The sequence below is a fragment of the Sinohyriopsis cumingii genome, unplaced genomic scaffold, assembly GCF_028554795.1.
Source record: "Sinohyriopsis cumingii isolate HCF-2022 unplaced genomic scaffold, ASM2855479v2 utg004324l, whole genome shotgun sequence".
NCBI classification, from domain to species: domain Eukaryota; kingdom Metazoa; phylum Mollusca; class Bivalvia; order Unionida; family Unionidae; genus Sinohyriopsis; species Sinohyriopsis cumingii.
In genome coordinates, this window is record NW_028316720.1 from 1 (window position 1) to 9,916 (window position 9,916).

At 33.5% G+C, this 9,916-nt stretch overlaps 1 long non-coding RNA gene across 2 annotated transcripts; it reads left to right on the top strand.

Annotated features, from left to right (window-relative positions):
• The first annotated feature begins 46 nt into the window (after positions 1 to 46).
• Positions 47 to 9,268, top strand: LOC149769213 (uncharacterized). Of its 2 annotated transcripts, XR_016419345.1 has the most exons (4): positions 47 to 493; positions 2,819 to 2,932; positions 5,724 to 5,837; positions 8,629 to 9,268. It is a non-coding gene; the product is annotated as an uncharacterized LOC149769213 (long non-coding RNA). The 2 variants fall into 2 exon arrangements; XR_016419344.1 differs by lacking the exon at positions 8,629 to 9,268 and having other exon boundaries at positions 5,724 to 6,363.
• The last annotated feature ends 648 nt before the right edge of the window (positions 9,269 to 9,916 follow it).

A 9,916-nucleotide genomic window follows, 5' to 3' on the forward strand; every position in this document is an offset into this window, starting at 1 on the left:
TTGATGAACTCATCTATATTACATGGATAATGTATTCAAGGTTACCACACCTTATGTATATCATTCAGTTATCTCCCTTACACCAGTCATAACATTTCAAGGAAATAAAATCTCACATTTTCTGTGACTGATTATGAAAATAAAGAGAAGATTTGTGAAGTATTATATTAGCCCTCAATCTTGATGCAAATGTAAGTAGAAGCAATTTGATAATTTCTCACAGTAAAGTTTACAAGTTTAAAAACTGATAAGGTATGTTCTGCTTGGCTCTGAGATAAGTTTCTCTCTATCTTATGCCAATTATTATTAAATTCTTATGTAGAAGAAATATACTTTATATGTATCTATATTATCTAAATTATTCACCCTTTTATATTAGATGGAAATGAACACAACTTCACTTGAAATTTGGGTTCTGTAAGGGATGTTATAGCACAGTTGCCTTTGGGCTGTCCTTGGACCTGTTGGGCCCTGCCCCATATATTTGTCCAAGGTAAGGTCATCAAACTTTCACTTCTCATTTTTCACATTGCTGATTTTGCCACCTTTAATTCCTTTATCATAAGCTACCTCTCCCTTTTAGATAAACACTTTCCTCTTGTTTTTAACTCCATTTGATGTGCTATACTTAGTGTTTATATTTGGCATTTTTCTGTATTTTATTCCCCTAATTTCACCTCCCAATCCAAACATAACCACTTAGAAGCTGCGATTTACTATATTTGGTGACTGACTGGCTTATTGAAACAATTTTATTCACATTACAAAGAAGGAAAGCTTACTATTTGTGTTACAAAGAGGATGGGTAGGTGGACCTTTGTGTGAGGACTGGTGGTTAGTGACCTCTTGTATCTGTAGATAGTGTAAAGTGGTCAAAGCTTATACTTTATAATAAGATTGGGTCATGTCCACCTGTCTCTGATGTTAAGTTCTGCACCTACCAAACAAATATAAATTCCTTTCTTTTAGGTGAATTGTACATTTTGAAGTAGGACAGGTGCATACTATTTGGTACATTGACCTTTGACCTAGTTATTACATAATATGATATAATGTGATTTATCCCATATCACCTATGTGAAGTTCAATAATTGCTGATATGAATAAGATACAACTCATAGTTGAAAGAATTCATTTTATTTCAAAAGATGATTTTGATGGTGAAGCAAAAGTATGAAAACAATAGTTCAAACAGCTCAATGACATTTCTATACACATTCATATAAGACATAGGTTAGTACCTCATCAAATTGTTTTTCACAAGTGAGACTAAGTATATTTGTTACTTATACAGTCCCGAACTATTTCACAGATTATTGGAAAAATTAAGGTTTGCTATAAAGGAAAGAATAGCCTCACAGTGTTTCCATAGAAACGCATACATGTGGGCGGCATTTATGAACTATACTAGTTTGATGTAGGAAAACAAATGTATGCTGAACACTTTTGGTCAAATATTGAAAGTTCTTTAAGAATAAATGTATGAAATCTTTAGAAAATAGCACAAGATGGCTTTGGATGGGTACTTTTGATAACTATAGCTATGATAGATATAGGCTTGTGTTACCTGATGCCTTTATGTATGTGCTGTTACCTCCTAGATTGGAATGCATGCAACAAAATAAGTTATGTAAACATAATATAGTTGATTTTGGCCAAATATTGGCTATTGTACCTGCAAAAGATGAAAAAATCATGTGTACAAAAACAACTATCTTGTTCTTATAAGGCATGCCATAAACCAGGATAGAGAACATTCTAAGTACACTTGTAGATAGATCACTTGTACCATGTGGGATGTTCTGGCATGAGTAATTTTTAGGTAATTTATTAAGGATTTGGTATTCCTTCCCCATTTTGATTTGAATTGTCCTGCTCTAATTGTCCCTTTTTTTTTTACACTCTCCTGCTTTGAAATTGTTCATGTAGTTAGTTCAGTTCTCTTGCATTCCCTTTTGTTGAAGTAGCAGTGAATACCAACAAACAAGAACAGTTTCCTTAAGTCAGCATTTCCCATTGGCACTTGTATAAGCCCAATTATAATCTACTATTGACTTTCAATTAATCCTATTTCTTTCTGTCAAGCTGCTCCTGTGGAATTTCCATGTTTGGTCCAACATTACAGAATGATAACCATTTAGTCACACAGTGCATATTCATTCCATTCAAATCCACACTGTTCTTGAAACTTTGCATCCCATCGCAAGAATCCAAATTGGCATGAGATGATATCTGCATGGTTATGGAAGGCTGCACTCTACATGCCAGCATTGTAGAAAATATGAACTATGTGATATGAAAGAGCTGTGTCATCTTAGAAATTAAAAATTACATGACTCTTGAGGTCTCCACTAAACATAGGAGTCTAAATGTTAGGTTCTCACTTTGTCAGTAATGTATTTTGAGATAATTTAATTGCAATGAAGTTAATACAGGTTGTTGATGAACTCATCTATATTACATGGATAATGTATTCAAGGTTACCACACCTTATGTATATCATTCAGTTATCTCCCTTACACCAGTCATAACATTTCAAGGAAATAAAATCTCACATTTTCTGTGACTGATTATGAAAATAAAGAGAAGATTTGTGAAGTATTATATTAGCCCTCAATCTTGATGCAAATGTAAGTAGAAGCAATTTGATAATTTCTCACAGTAAAGTTTACAAGTTTAAAAACTGATAAGGTATGTTCTGCTTGGCTCTGAGATAAGTTTCTCTCTATCTTATGCCAATTATTATTAAATTCTTATGTAGAAGAAATATACTTTATATGTATCTATATTATCTAAATTATTCACCCTTTTATATTAGATGGAAATGAACACAACTTCACTTGAAATTTGGGTTCTGTAAGGGATGTTATAGCACAGTTGCCTTTGGGCTGTCCTTGGACCTGTTGGGCCCTGCCCCATATATTTGTCCAAGGTAAGGTCATCAAACTTTCACTTCTCATTTTTCACATTGCTGATTTTGCCACCTTTAATTCCTTTATCATAAGCTACCTCTCCCTTTTAGATAAACACTTTCCTCTTGTTTTTAACTCCATTTGATGTGCTATACTTAGTGTTTATATTTGGCATTTTTCTGTATTTTATTCCCCTAATTTCACCTCCCAATCCAAACATAACCACTTAGAAGCTGCGATTTACTATATTTGGTGACTGACTGGCTTATTGAAACAATTTTATTCACATTACAAAGAAGGAAAGCTTACTATTTGTGTTACAAAGAGGATGGGTAGGTGGACCTTTGTGTGAGGACTGGTGGTTAGTGACCTCTTGTATCTGTAGATAGTGTAAAGTGGTCAAAGCTTATACTTTATAATAAGATTGGGTCATGTCCACCTGTCTCTGATGTTAAGTTCTGCACCTACCAAACAAATATAAATTCCTTTCTTTTAGGTGAATTGTACATTTTGAAGTAGGACAGGTGCATACTATTTGGTACATTGACCTTTGACCTAGTTATTACATAATATGATATAATGTGATTTATCCCATATCACCTATGTGAAGTTCAATAATTGCTGATATGAATAAGATACAACTCATAGTTGAAAGAATTCATTTTATTTCAAAAGATGATTTTGATGGTGAAGCAAAAGTATGAAAACAATAGTTCAAACAGCTCAATGACATTTCTATACACATTCATATAAGACATAGGTTAGTACCTCATCAAATTGTTTTTCACAAGTGAGACTAAGTATATTTGTTACTTATACAGTCCCGAACTATTTCACAGATTATTGGAAAAATTAAGGTTTGCTATAGGTATAACGGTACCAATTGCGCAAGTCCAGGTGGGCGGAGCTTAAGGTGTATGGAACATTGTATTCAGAATTAAAGAACAAAACTAGCTGTGATTGGTGCATTATGTAAGACTTGTACTTTCTGTTTGGCTTAAAAAAAAGTTGAGCCTCTTGGCAACATGTGAGTTTGTGTTAATTTCTATCTAGATCATATTTTGTATTTTTTATGATTTTTTTAAAATATGGTACACATGACTGAAAATGTGCTTGTTGTGACTAGATAACTCTTACCCCTGTCTAGTTCCAGTAGAGTTATCTCTCTTAAATGCAATGGAGTACCTGGTTATGTCATTGTCAAATTGACAATCTAGCATTGTTCTATATGACAGCGTGTGACATGCATGCCCAAGTAGGACAGAAAGTATATTTATTTCACAAAACATTAGCATTGAGGTATATGGAAAAACAATTGGTACCGTGATACCTAAAGGAAAGAATAGCCTCACAGTGTTTCCATAGAAACGCATACATGTGGGCGGCATTTATGAACTATACTAGTTTGATGTAGGAAAACAAATGTATGCTGAACACTTTTGGTCAAATATTGAAAGTTCTTTAAGAATAAAATGTATGAAATCTTTAGAAAATAGCACAAGATGGCTTTGGATGGGTACTTTTGATAACTATAGCTATGATAGATATAGGCTTGTGTTACCTGATGCCTTTATGTATGTGCTGTTACCTCCTAGATTGGAATGCATGCAACAAAATAAGTTATGTAAACATAATATAGTTGATTTTGGCCAAATATTGGCTATTGTACCTGCAAAAGATGAAAAAATCATGTGTACAAAAACAACTATCTTGTTCTTATAAGGCATGCCATAAACCAGGATAGAGAACATTCTAAGTACACTTGTAGATAGATCACTTGTACCATGTGGGATGTTCTGGCATGAGTAATTTTTAGGTAATTTATTAAGGATTTGGTATTCCTTCCCATTTTGATTTGAATTGTCCTGCTCTAATTGTCCCTTTTTTTTTTACACTCTCCTGCTTTGAAATTGTTCATGTAGTTAGTTCAGTTCTCTTGCATTCCCTTTTGTTGAAGTAGCAGTGAATACCAACAAACAAGAACAGTTTCCTTAAGTCAGCATTTCCCATTGGCACTTGTATAAGCCCAATTATAATCTACTATTGACTTTCAATTAATCCTATTTCTTTCTGTCAAGCTGCTCCTGTGGAATTTCCATGTTTGGTCCAACATTACAGAATGATAACCATTTTAGTCACACAGTGCATATTCATTCCATTCAAATCCACACTGTTCTTGAAACTTTGCATCCCATCGCAAGAATCCAAATTGGCATGAGATGATATCTGCATGGTTATGGAAGGCTGCACTCTACATGCCAGCATTGTAGAAAATATGAACTATGTGATATGAAAGAGCTGTGTCATCTTAGAAATTAAAATTACATGACTCTTGAGGTCTCCACTAAACATAGGAGTCTAAATGTTAGGTTCTCACTTTGTCAGTAATGTATTTTGAGATAATTTAATTGCAATGAAGTTAATACAGGTTGTTGATGAACTCATCTATATTACATGGATAATGTATTCAAGGTTACCACACCTTATGTATATCATTCAGTTATCTCCCTTACACCAGTCATAACATTTCAAGGAAATAAAATCTCACATTTTCTGTGACTGATTATGAAATAAAGAGAAGATTTGTGAAGTATTATATTAGCCCTCAATCTTGATGCAAATGTAAGTAGAAGCAATTTGATAATTTTCTCACAGTAAAGTTTACAAGTTTAAAAACTGATAAGGTATGTTCTGCTTGGCTCTGAGATAAGTTTCTCTCTATCTTATGCCAATTATTATTAAATTCTTATGTAGAAGAAATATACTTTATATGTATCTATATTATCTAAATTATTCACCCTTTTATATTAGATGGAAATGAACACAACTTCACTTGAAATTTGGGTTCTGTAAGGGATGTTATAGCACAGTTGCCTTTGGGCTGTCCTTGGACCTGTTGGGCCCTGCCCCATATATTTGTCCAAGGTAAGGTCATCAAACTTTCACTTCTCATTTTTCACATTGCTGATTTTGCCACCTTTAATTCCTTTATCATAAGCTACCTCTCCCTTTTAGATAAACACTTTCCTCTTGTTTTTAACTCCATTTGATGTGCTATACTTAGTGTTTATATTTGGCATTTTTCTGTATTTTATTCCCCTAATTTCACCTCCCAATCCAAACATAACCACTTAGAAGCTGCGATTTACTATATTTGGTGACTGACTGGCTTATTGAAACAATTTTATTCACATTACAAAGAAGGAAAGCTTACTATTTGTGTTACAAAGAGGATGGGTAGGTGGACCTTTGTGTGAGGACTGGTGGTTAGTGACCTCTTGTATCTGTAGATAGTGTAAAGTGGTCAAAGCTTATACTTTATAATAAGATTGGGTCATGTCCACCTGTCTCTGATGTTAAGTTCTGCACCTACCAAACAAATATAAATTCCTTTCTTTTAGGTGAATTGTACATTTTGAAGTAGGACAGGTGCATACTATTTGGTACATTGACCTTTGACCTAGTTATTACATAATATGATATAATGTGATTTATCCCATATCACCTATGTGAAGTTCAATAATTGCTGATATGAATAAGATACAACTCATAGTTGAAAGAATTCATTTTATTTCAAAAGATGATTTTGATGGTGAAGCAAAAGTATGAAAACAATAGTTCAAACAGCTCAATGACATTTCTATACACATTCATATAAGACATAGGTTAGTACCTCATCAAATTGTTTTTCACAAGTGAGACTAAGTATATTTGTTACTTATACAGTCCCGAACTATTTCACAGATTATTGGAAAAATTAAGGTTTGCTATAGGTATAACGGTACCAATTGCGCAAGTCCAGGTGGGCGGAGCTTAAGGTGTATGGAACATTGTATTCAGAATTAAAGAACAAAACTAGCTGTGATTGGTGCATTATGTAAGACTTGTACTTTCTGTTTGGCTTAAAAAAAAGTTGAGCCTCTTGGCAACATGTGAGTTTGTGTTAATTTCTATCTAGATCATATTTTGTATTTTTTATGATTTTTTTAAAATATGGTACACATGACTGAAAATGTGCTTGTTGTGACTAGATAACTCTTACCCCTGTCTAGTTCCAGTAGAGTTATCTCTCTTAAATGCAATGGAGTACCTGGTTATGTCATTGTCAAATTGACAATCTAGCATTGTTCTATATGACAGCGTGTGACATGCATGCCCAAGTAGGACAGAAAGTATATTTATTTCACAAAACATTAGCATTGAGGTATATGGAAAAACAATTGGTACCGTGATACCTAAAGGAAAGAATAGCCTCACAGTGTTTCCATAGAAACGCATACATGTGGGCGGCATTTATGAACTATACTAGTTTGATGTAGGAAAACAAATGTATGCTGAACACTTTTGGTCAAATATTGAAAGTTCTTTAAGAATAAAATGTATGAAATCTTTAGAAAATAGCACAAGATGGCTTTGGATGGGTACTTTTGATAACTATAGCTATGATAGATATAGGCTTGTGTTACCTGATGCCTTTATGTATGTGCTGTTACCTCCTAGATTGGAATGCATGCAACAAAATAAGTTATGTAAACATAATATAGTTGATTTTGGCCAAATATTGGCTATTGTACCTGCAAAAGATGAAAAAATCATGTGTACAAAAACAACTATCTTGTTCTTATAAGGCATGCCATAAACCAGGATAGAGAACATTCTAAGTACACTTGTAGATAGATCACTTGTACCATGTGGGATGTTCTGGCATGAGTAATTTTTAGGTAATTTATTAAGGATTTGGTATTCCTTCCCATTTTGATTTGAATTGTCCTGCTCTAATTGTCCCTTTTTTTTTTACACTCTCCTGCTTTGAAATTGTTCATGTAGTTAGTTCAGTTCTCTTGCATTCCCTTTTGTTGAAGTAGCAGTGAATACCAACAAACAAGAACAGTTTCCTTAAGTCAGCATTTCCCATTGGCACTTGTATAAGCCCAATTATAATCTACTATTGACTTTCAATTAATCCTATTTCTTTCTGTCAAGCTGCTCCTGTGGAATTTCCATGTTTGGTCCAACATTACAGAATGATAACCATTTTAGTCACACAGTGCATATTCATTCCATTCAAATCCACACTGTTCTTGAAACTTTGCATCCCATCGCAAGAATCCAAATTGGCATGAGATGATATCTGCATGGTTATGGAAGGCTGCACTCTACATGCCAGCATTGTAGAAAATATGAACTATGTGATATGAAAGAGCTGTGTCATCTTAGAAATTAAAATTACATGACTCTTGAGGTCTCCACTAAACATAGGAGTCTAAATGTTAGGTTCTCACTTTGTCAGTAATGTATTTTGAGATAATTTAATTGCAATGAAGTTAATACAGGTTGTTGATGAACTCATCTATATTACATGGATAATGTATTCAAGGTTACCACACCTTATGTATATCATTCAGTTATCTCCCTTACACCAGTCATAACATTTCAAGGAAATAAAATCTCACATTTTCTGTGACTGATTATGAAAATAAAGAGAAGATTTGTGAAGTATTATATTAGCCCTCAATCTTGATGCAAATGTAAGTAGAAGCAATTTGATAATTTCTCACAGTAAAGTTTACAAGTTTAAAAACTGATAAGGTATGTTCTGCTTGGCTCTGAGATAAGTTTCTCTCTATCTTATGCCAATTATTATTAAATTCTTATGTAGAAGAAATATACTTTATATGTATCTATATTATCTAAATTATTCACCCTTTTATATTAGATGGAAATGAACACAACTTCACTTGAAATTTGGGTTCTGTAAGGGATGTTATAGCACAGTTGCCTTTGGGCTGTCCTTGGACCTGTTGGGCCCTGCCCCATATATTTGTCCAAGGTAAGGTCATCAAACTTTCACTTCTCATTTTTCACATTGCTGATTTTGCCACCTTTAATTCCTTTATCATAAGCTACCTCTCCCTTTTAGATAAACACTTTCCTCTTGTTTTTAACTCCATTTGATGTGCTATACTTAGTGTTTATATTTGGCATTTTTCTGTATTTTATTCCCCTAATTTCACCTCCCAATCCAAACATAACCACTTAGAAGCTGCGATTTACTATATTTGGTGACTGACTGGCTTATTGAAACAATTTTATTCACATTACAAAGAAGGAAAGCTTACTATTTGTGTTACAAAGAGGATGGGTAGGTGGACCTTTGTGTGAGGACTGGTGGTTAGTGACCTCTTGTATCTGTAGATAGTGTAAAGTGGTCAAAGCTTATACTTTATAATAAGATTGGGTCATGTCCACCTGTCTCTGATGTTAAGTTCTGCACCTACCAAACAAATATAAATTCCTTTCTTTTAGGTGAATTGTACATTTTGAAGTAGGACAGGTGCATACTATTTGGTACATTGACCTTTGACCTAGTTATTACATAATATGATATAATGTGATTTATCCCATATCACCTATGTGAAGTTCAATAATTGCTGATATGAATAAGATACAACTCATAGTTGAAAGAATTCATTTTATTTCAAAAGATGATTTTGATGGTGAAGCAAAAGTATGAAAACAATAGTTCAAACAGCTCAATGACATTTCTATACACATTCATATAAGACATAGGTTAGTACCTCATCAAATTGTTTTTCACAAGTGAGACTAAGTATATTTGTTACTTATACAGTCCCGAACTATTTCACAGATTATTGGAAAAATTAAGGTTTGCTATAGGTATAACGGTACCAATTGCGCAAGTCCAGGTGGGCGGAGCTTAAGGTGTATGGAACATTGTATTCAGAATTAAAGAACAAAACTAGCTGTGATTGGTGCATTATGTAAGACTTGTACTTTCTGTTTGGCTTAAAAAAAAGTTGAGCCTCTTGGCAACATGTGAGTTTGTGTTAATTTCTATCTAGATCATATTTTGTATTTTTTATGATTTTTTTAAAATATGGTACACATGACTGAAAATGTGCTTGTTGTGACTAGATAACTCTTACCCCTGTCTAGTTCCAGTAGAGTTATCTCTCTTAAATGCAATGGAGTACCTGGTTATG